General features: G+C 39.8%; 1 long non-coding RNA gene across 1 annotated transcript; it reads right to left on the reverse strand.

Annotated features, from left to right (window-relative positions):
* Positions 1–1,627: 1,627 nt before the first annotated feature.
* Positions 1,628–9,220, reverse strand: LOC140598540 (uncharacterized). The gene is made up of 2 exons (XR_012000979.1): positions 8,895–9,220; positions 1,628–2,315 (listed from the first exon to the last, which is right to left on the reverse strand). It is a non-coding gene; the product is annotated as an uncharacterized lncRNA (long non-coding RNA).
* Between the last annotated feature and the right edge of the window lie 774 nt (positions 9,221–9,994).

Raw genomic sequence — 9,994 nt, forward strand, 5'->3', positions numbered from 1 at the left:
GGGTGCTCTGCCAAAATCCTAATGCACCACAATGACCGTTTCTGAATTCATAAAGTATGGAAGGGTTGCCATATAGTGTTATATGCAAGTGTCATGAAGTTTGAATGATTACCTGTATGCATATAGTCTTTAAAAAATACTATCATCAGTGTCATTACCTCTTTCCTTACTAGTAACCTACTCTTACCTCGCTAGAGTGTCTTAGCTGATTGGGAAGTTCCAACTCAGGAATCAGTACATAGTGATGGAATCAGCCCCTATGCCAGAATAAAAACTCAGGTCTAGAGAAGAATAAGGAGAAAGACTGGACGATGGGCTTTAGAACTAGACTAGGAACTGACACTACTCTCTTACTTTCTGCCTATGTAGATATCCTTCCTTATCCCATGGGCCTCAATTTCCTCATCCATAAAGCAGAAAATAGAAAACTTATTTATGCCTTGGATCGTACTGCTATTTTCCAATAAGTGGCTAAGAACACATAAAAGAAACAACAATACCTCACATTGATATAGCACTTGGCAATTGTCTAAAAATATCACGTACTTTATCAGGCTTTCACCTTCTGAGAGATGGATGAAAAAGTCAAGTGCATTTCCAAGTACACTGGGTGGAGAGACTCTGCCTTGGAATCAGATAGACCTGACTTGGGATTCTGGTATACAACTTATTAGCAATGTATCCTCAGGAAAGGTTATCTTAACTTCATTTATTACCTTATCTACAAAATAGGATCAATAGCACCTACCTAAAAGAGTAATTCTGGATTAAAAAATTCAAAAAATATCAGGAAGGGAGATAGAACATAAAGACTCCTAACCCTGGGAAACGAACTAGGGGTGGTGGAAGGGGAGGAGGGCAGGGGGTGGGGGGATATGGGTGACGGGCACTGAGGGGGACACTTGACGGGATGAGCACTGGGTGTTTTTCTGTATGTTGGTAAATTGAACACCAATAAAAATTAATTTATTAAAAAAAATTCAAAAAAATCTGGGTCCATCTCCCAGAAGAACACCTCCAAGCTGTGCACATTTTACCAATGGGAGAGTTGAGACTAAGTGATGATAAACAATTGTAAAGCTCACACTTAGCAAATCCTAGAGCCAGCCTATAACTAGAACCATGAGAAGAACAGGCGTAGTGAACTCAGGAGTGAAATAGAATGAGTTAATCTATATATAGCTTTCAATTTTCCTGGATAAAACATTTCTTAAAGGAGGCTAAAACAACCCAATGCGTTTGACAGCTAAATGGAATTTGTCCTCATATATTTCTTTTATTTCTTATGCTTACTTTTCAATGACTCACAAAACAATTTCCTTTCTTTGGCCAGACACCTATTATTAACTATGCTACCTCAATGTTATGTGCAGGAAGAAAACTTATATTCTGTTATGTACATCTGATATTAATATACTCATGAAATAGCCACTTATATGTCATATACAAAGTAAGAACACTTAATTAGGAGACAAGATTGTTCTTCTGGCTTTGGCTTTCCCATTTGGGCCCTTTCACCTTGGGCGAGTCTCATCATCTTTGAAACTCTTTCACTTAATCTGTAAAATGGTGTAGGTAGACTTTGTAATCTCATCCCTTTCAGAACTAGATTCAATCACAGGTGAAATAACATCTTTCCCAAGAGCTTTAATGACGTTAAAGAGAAATGCATATACAGGATGATGTGATCATTGCTGCCCCTCTCAGACCTCACCCTTTGAAAAGGATAGTTGGTATGGAATTAAGAAACACACTTAAGTGGGATATGACAGTGAAAAACTGGAATACACAATCTTGGAAGATTGGGGGAGGGGACTTCTCTGAAATTACACAGGATAATGTAAGCCACCATTTGATAAGCTTTTACCAATGGAACTGCTTCTGTATTGTGGCAATAGCTAGGACCAAATAAACTCACAATGCCTTCCAGTCTAATTCTTTCTGATTCCATCACTATCACAAAACATTTACTCCTGGATATCTAGATGTATCTACTTTTCAAACTTCCTATCTCCTTCCAACATCCAGCATCACTCACAAATCTCCAATTTCTCTGACAACTTGCCCACTGTCCCTTTTCAAGTACCATACCCCACTAAGATTTCATGTTCTCATGCATTTGAGGTTCAGTTCTGCTATTTCAAAACAGCAAATGTAACTATCTCTTGTTTTGTAAGGAAATATAGTCCCCACTGTGCACAAGTAAATATAACTCTAGAAAAGGCCATGCGTGATTTGGTATTTCAGCTGCACCTGTCTGTGACTTAACTTGGTTTCTCTTTACTTGCTGGGAGACTGTTGTCCACATGTGGATGCTGTTAAAAAAAAAAAACAAAACATGACTATGAAATTGGCAAAGGCATAATTTAGTGTATTGAAATGGTAGTAGATAGCGTCAGATTATCCAGCCAAATTGACTAATGACTAATCAATACAATAGGAAATAATCTTCAAAATTCCTAAAGTTACAAACTGAAACTATACCAGTATGGACGAAAAAAGTTTGAACTCCCGCTCAATTATCAATAGAAGTAGGAGACAAGTGATAAAGGTGGAGAAAATAAAATATAATGAAGTAGGAAGTAAGAATTCCATATGTAATATCCTTTCACTTAATTCTTCCTTACAAAGATCCTAATTCAATCTTAACCTGTATATTAACATCAGTTCTACAGAGTTCAAAATATAAAGCTGAAAAATATCAGGAAAAAATTATTTCCACAGTAAAATTCACAAAATATATCCTTAATACTCCTCTAACAAAACAAAAAATCTTTAAAATGAACACTGGGTGTTTTCTGTATGTTGGCAAATTGAACACCAATAAAAAATAAATTTATTATTAAAACCTAAAAAAAGACCTGACTGTAACAGAGCATTGCATTCCTATTTATTTACTCCCATCCCAGGAGGGGGCACTGTACCAAGTTGTGATCTAGCCCAGAGTGGTGTGTGTGTATGAGGTGTGTACTGTATCAGGCTTGACCAAATGACTTGTACTGACACATGAAATGTGACTGGAAGCAAAGTGAATCATGTCCAAGAGAATGCTTTAAGAGTCGTCATGTTTGGGGGACTGTTCTTTCCCTTCTGCCAGAAAAATGCATGTCTCTTGTAAGTGTTGTTCCCTTACACATCAAGTGGAACCAAATGCTGGAAAGAGTCACAGCCTCCTGTACCCCACACTTGCATGGACAAGAGCTAAATCTTTGTTGCTAGAAACCGCTAAGACTTTAAGGTTATTTGTTTGAGCAGTCTTCTTGGCAAAAGTTGACTGATACAATGACTTAAGCAAAATAATACTTTTTAAATTATTCCCTTGGTAAAAATGAAGCATCTTTTAATCAAGGAAATTTATGTGAAGCAGAAAAATGACAGGTGTATTCAAAAGAGTGAACTGTGCAAAATAAGTTAATTTCATATTTACGGCACACTCATCGGGTCCTATTAAAAAGTGAAGTTTCAAACAAATGTAAATGTTTCTTTTCTTTTCTTTTCTTTTAAAAAAGATTTATTTATTTATTTGTGAGAGAGAAAACAATGGAGGGGAAGAGGGAGAGCAAGAAGGAGAGAAGCAGATTCCCTGCTGAGTGTGGAATCCTACTCAGGGCTGGATCCCACAATCCATGAGATCATGACCCGAGGTGAAATCAGGAGTCAAATACTTCACCAACTGAGCCATCCAGGTGACACTAAAATGGTCTCTGATGGTTTCTAATCACAGCTAATAATCAGCCACACAGCAAGGAAACAATTTAATAGGATTCCTAGGAATGGGATACTATATTAGACAAAAAAACTAAGTCCATAAATAAAAAACAACAACCACAAATCACTAACATATATGCTATGTTTCTCTGAGGGGCTCAGGCAAAGACAGTAATCTTTAAAGTATCTTACAAAAAAAAATCTGACATGGAAAAAAAGTCAACAGAAAAGACAAGAAGAATAAAAAGAAAAATCTGTTACACAGAAAACATGTGATCTGATCCTAGGAAACAGGTACTCTTCACAGGAAAAAAAGGTATACCTCAACTATTTTACTTAGATAAATTACCAATCTCGACAGGCCAAGAAACTTTAGAATAAGATTATGTCACAGAGAACAGAGTGGCTATTTTATAGACAAGCAATTAGAGAGCATATTGTGTTCCCAGAGCATTTTTGCTCTATTTTACATCAGAAGTTTTTTAACTGACCTCCACTTAACTCATTCCCAGATTTACCTGACACTGCATCAAGTCAGCTGAATGACGTCCAAAGCAAAGTCTTCTCAGTTGGCAGCCTGCTCTCTGCTTTACGGGCACACCTCTGTCCTCAGCCCTTGACTAGCATGCTTGTGTCGCGAGAGTCCCTTGTGTGTGTTCCCACATATGTTTATGACACTTGTACAAGATATTTTAATCGATAACTTAACCAAATATTACATAAACCAAAGATATACGAGTAAGAAAAAAATTCATTTGTTTCTAAGAAAATCAGCTGTATATTTTTAAAAAACACTCAAAGGTAAATCTGTAAAAAGAACTGTCAAGTTACAGAAGGAAAAAAAAAGAGAAAAAAAAAAAAGTTACAGAACGAAAGCAATTATAAAAGATGGAGGAAAATCATAAGTCTGGAAGGAGTTTATAATCCACTTGCTTTACAAGAACGAGGCTTTACTCATATTACTTTAAAAATAGCAAAACTGAATACTATAAGGAGTGGTTATAAAAAATATATATGGTTGCAAACTCTAGTGAGAAAACCTATGCTCAGAATCAAGAAGGCTTTGGTCATAAATTTTATTTTTTTAAAAAAGATTTTGTTTATTTATTCATGAGATAGAGACAGAGACAGAGACACAGGCAGAGGGAGATGTAGGCTCCATGCAGGGAGCCCGACGTGGGACTGGATCCCGGGTCTCCACTATCACGCCCTGGGCTAAAGGTGGGACTAAACTGCTGAGCCACCCAGGCTGCCCATAGTTTTAAAAATTAAAGAATCAATGTGTTCTCATTCATTTAGGGAATATAAATAATAGTGAAAGGGAATATAAGGGAAGGGAGAAGTAATGTGTGGGAAATATCAGAAAGGGAGACAGAACATAAAGACTCCTAACTCTGGGAAATGAACTAGGGGTGATGGAAGGGGAGGAGGGTGGGAGGTGGGGGTGAATGGGTGACGGGCACTGAGGGGGGCACTTGACGGGATGAGCACTGGGTGTTATTCTGTATGTTGGTAAATTGAACACCAATAAAAAATAAATTTATTATTTTAAAAAAGAATCAATGTATACTTACAAAACTTAAACTAAAATTAAATGGTTGAAATATCAGTTCTATTTTCCCTGCTAGCACAAACTTTTTCTATTACCTGACCACGTACCGGTCCATATCACATCAGAAAAGAGAATTTCAACCAAATTATTATATAACCAAGTTTGAGCAACAGATTCCCCACACATGCCTCCCTAACCAACTTTGCTATCCCTATCAAAGTATTTCCCACCCTGATCTGTATTTATTTAGATGCATCCCCCAACTGGGCTGCAAACTCCATGGGGGAAGGGGTTATATCCTCAAATTACATATAAATTATCATTCCCCAAATATATATTATTCTCAATGGCAGGAGACTTCACTAAACACAGATTTCTCCTTCCCCTTGCCTCCTCCCTTCCCCAAAGATTCCTTGCTCCCAGAGGGCACGCAATACATCATATTCATCTATGTAGAAATCTCAGTACCTGACTCAAAACCTTGCTCACTGAGGGCCAGACACAAAGAACCCAATGGACTAAAAACTAAGAAAAATAACTGGCATTTTCCTGTAAATTAATAAGATGATAAAGGCAAGAATGTCATTCAGGAAAGTGGAACTTGCTAGAAAAAGGATTGAGGAATCAAGTTCGCATTCCCAACAAATTCTTAAGAAATCAAAAGTTAACCAATAATTGAGAGTATTTTAACCGACTGGAAATAAGAAGACAGAGTAGATAAGCAGATGTGCTTCCTGGAAAGAGAACCGGAATCAGGCCAAGCACACTCCACTCACATACCAAAAGTCAATTCAAAAACCTATGAGAGAAACCGAGTGTTCATTCAATGCATTTATTGTAGCACATCATGTGCACCATCCTGCAGGACCCCCCCACCCCCCACCACTCACAAGAAAGTCAATACCAGTTTCTGCTCTGTAGGACTTGACATGCTTTTGGTGGAAACAGAATAGGAACTGGTTAAATTACCATAAAAAGTAAAAGGGGCCAAGACAATTGCATGGAGAGCAGCAGCTATGGAAGTCTCAGAGGCAGTTTCACAACAGTGTTTGAGATTCACTCTGAACCTTGAAAACTAGGAAAGTTTGGGACAAGACAAGATTGAGAGGGAGTGGGTTTATTAAAATAGGGCAAACAATGTCAGCAAAGTCACAGTATTACCAAGCGTAGCTTAGATTATGGTAAGCAACAAACCTAGCGAGAACACTGGGTATTGCAGACAAGTTGTAGAAAAGGAGACTGAAAGAGCAGCTTCGATGTGTGGAGTGACTGAAAAGTCAGGCACAGATTCAACATGCCCTGCCTTTGGCTCAGCTCGTGATCCTGGAGTCCGGGGATCCAGCCCTGCATCAGGTTCTTTGCTCAGTAGGGAGCTTGCTTCTCCCTCGGCCTTTACCTGCCTTCATGTTCTCTCTCTCTTGCTGTTTCTAATAAATAAAAAAAATCTTTTAAAAAAATCTAAATATGCCTTGTCAATTGCAGCATTTGAAGAAAATTATAAGGCAACCACCTCACCCTAATGAAATAGAAAAAAAAAAAACTAAAAAGTAGAAATCTATAATAAATTTTGTTCATTTGATCAATATGATGGTATATTTTATGTATCAACCTGACTGAATCATAGGGTGTCAGATATCTGGTCAAACATTATTCTGAGTGTATCCATGAGAATATATTCAAATGAGATTAAGATGTGAATTCATTGACTGACTATAGGAACTTGCTAGCCACAACATGGGTGGGCCTCATCCAATCAGCTCAAGGCCCAAACAGAACAAAAGACTAACCCTCCCCTGAGAATTCCTCCTGCCTGACTGCCTCCAAACTGGGACATTAGCTTTCTTCTGCCTTTGGACCTAAGTTGAAACACTGGTTGTGTCTCGAGCTTGAGAGTCTTTGACCTGAGCTATACCCTCAGTTCTCCTGGTTCTTAGGCCTTCAGACTCAAACTAGTACAGCACCAGCTCCCTTTGGTCTCCAGCTTGCTGGCTTACCCTGCGGATCTCAGAACTTGTCAGCCTCCATAACCACCTTAGCCAATTCTTAGAGTGAGATATATATATATATATATATATATATATATATATACACACACACACACACACACACACACACACACACACATCCTATTGATTCTGCTTTTCCGGAGAGCCCAGACTAATACAATCAAACTTGAAATTTCAGATGTCTGTTATATTGCTACAATAGAATCTATCTGATAAAAAACTAAAGGACTCTTGATACACCTTCTAGTCAATGAAAACATGTTAACCTTGACCAAAATGTAACATTAAATAGCCTTCAGATAAGTTCAGAGCAATAGTCATTCAATATCAACCATTTTTAATTTTACTTCTTTTTATTTTAATGAAGAAAGAAATACTTCTTATATAGATAAACAATTCTTTTGAGAAAAAAAAAATGAGCCCGTATGTGCAAGAGTAATGCTAGGACTAAGTATATCACAGTGAAATAAATAAAGCAGGCACAGTACCCAACCTCAAAGAGCTTACAGACTAGGTAGGGATAAGCCATTAATCAACCACCAAAGAAATGGAAAATAACCTGATGAATGCAAGGACAATGATGAACATGGTGCTACTGGAGTATATAATGGAGAGAGCTAATCTCATCTGGAGTTCAAGGATGGTTTCTTGGCCCTGTGATGACTGAACAGAGGAATCTAGCAAAGGAAAAAGAGAAAATGCAAATGTAGAGCAAGTGGAAGGCACTCAGACATTTAATAGCTGGGTAAAAAGCGTATAAGCTGCAAAAAAATAGAACAAAAAAATGAGTGGCTAGGAGATGGTTTCAGTGAAGTCAAGGAAGAGAGTGCTTTAAGAGGGAGGTATCTGTCATCTGTCAACAACCCCTAATGCCACTGGGCAGATCAGCAGAAGGAGCTCCAAAAAGCCTGCAGTGCTTTAGTGACACAAAGTGCATGGTGGCCTGAGAGAGTCACTAGAAAGCTCAGGGCAGAAGCCATCTCAGTGCGGGCAGAGGAGCACATTGGAGGTGAGAAAACTGGAGACCTAGAATATCCAAGCAAAGAGGGGATCCCTGACGAAAGGGGATGTAGAATCAAGAGGGAACAATTTTGAAAAGAAAAAGTCTGAATGTTTAATATCAATGACAATGATCATCAGTGTCAGAGGGTGAATATCAAATGAAGAGAGGGGATGCTCTACGTCCTAAGTGTTCATCAGAGGGGGTACACAGGCTTGTTCTTCAGAAAGAGGAGGGGACAGACACTTCTCTATGCCGGGAGGACGAAAACAGAACGAGTGCACCGATGAGTGAGTGTGAGTGTGTGCTGTCAGGAGCTGATGTGTCAGTGTTATTTACATTATCTTTCCAGTTGTTTACTGACATTCTAGGGTTAAAATTACCATAGGGTTTCCTATGGGATTCAGATGGTGTCAACAGAATTAAAAATCTTACGTGTGGCAAGGTACAAAGTATTTCAAGGGATTATTAAATGTCACTTTTGTGTACAATATGGCATTGGTCCTACCATGAATTGAAACAAAGCAAAATATATTTATAAAAGTTTAATATAGCATATAAATACCCAATAATGTGCATTTAAATTTAATAGAGAAAAAAATGAAGAAAGATCAGGAAAGCTGTTTACAAGCACACTACATTCCAAAGTCTACAAATGGGCCCATGGAACTAAGTCGCGGAGGGAAAGCTCTCCAAAGCCTGCTTGGTTCCATGCTGTTGCTAGAGGAAGAGTCAGGGAAACTGTCAGCAAGAATGACCATGCTCCTTTTTCTTTGCTTTTCCTTTCTGAAAAACAAAAAGAATGGGAGGGAGTGAGGGAGGGAGGGAGGGAGGGAGGGAGGGAGGGAGTGAGGAAGGAAGGAAGGAAGGAAGGAAGGAAGGAAGGAAGGAAGGAAGGAAGGAAGGAAGGAAGGAGAAAGAAAGAAGGAAAGCAAACTGATAGACAGACAGACATGTAACCCACCCCTAACTGTGCACAGCCATACATCACAGGACTTAGTTCACCAAAGGGAAAGACACAAGGAAATGTCGCTGTCATCTCTGCCCACTGAGATGAATTAAATCAATCGCCCATTCAATCCCGCCTGAAGGAGGCAGCTGAGCTGGGGCGGGACCCTGAGGCTGCGTGTCCTGCCCCTGAACAAGGGGCCTGGGACTCGGCCTGGGCGCTGCTGCTCCTGCTGGCGCTGCTCCAGGCGCCTGTGGACAGCGCGCGCCTGCACGGATCTCTGCATGCAGAGAATTCGATGCCTCAGGAAACCACCAACAGGGAATGTCACCTCTGTGACCTCCAGCTCTAGGAGCCAGGCCACCAGCAGCTCCGGGAACCCGCTGACCAACCGCCATCTCCATCTCCAAGACGCGTGGCTACAGCCAGAATCCCAGCAGCTGGGGGCTAGGCCAACAGGATCTCCAGCAGCTCAGGGTCCCAGAACACAACCCAGGCGACACTGGCCTCGGAGACCATCCCCACGACAGTTCAGCCGTGGCCTTTTCTTATCAGTCACAATCACACCAGCTATTAGCTCTAAAGGAAATCCAGGATCCAGAGTGGATACTGGCAGCTCTCTGGGCGGTATTGTGCTGACACTGGGTGTCCCGTCGGTTCCTTACATCGGAGGCAGAAGGTATTATTCCAGAAGAGGCGTTCGATCACGAACCATTGGTGAACATGATGCCATCATCTAAGGAGGTCCAGGACCAGTGGAAGAAGACGGATACAGCCCT

Source organism: Vulpes vulpes, chromosome 4, assembly GCF_048418805.1.
Source record: "Vulpes vulpes isolate BD-2025 chromosome 4, VulVul3, whole genome shotgun sequence".
Taxonomy (NCBI): Eukaryota; Metazoa; Chordata; class Mammalia; order Carnivora; family Canidae; genus Vulpes; species Vulpes vulpes.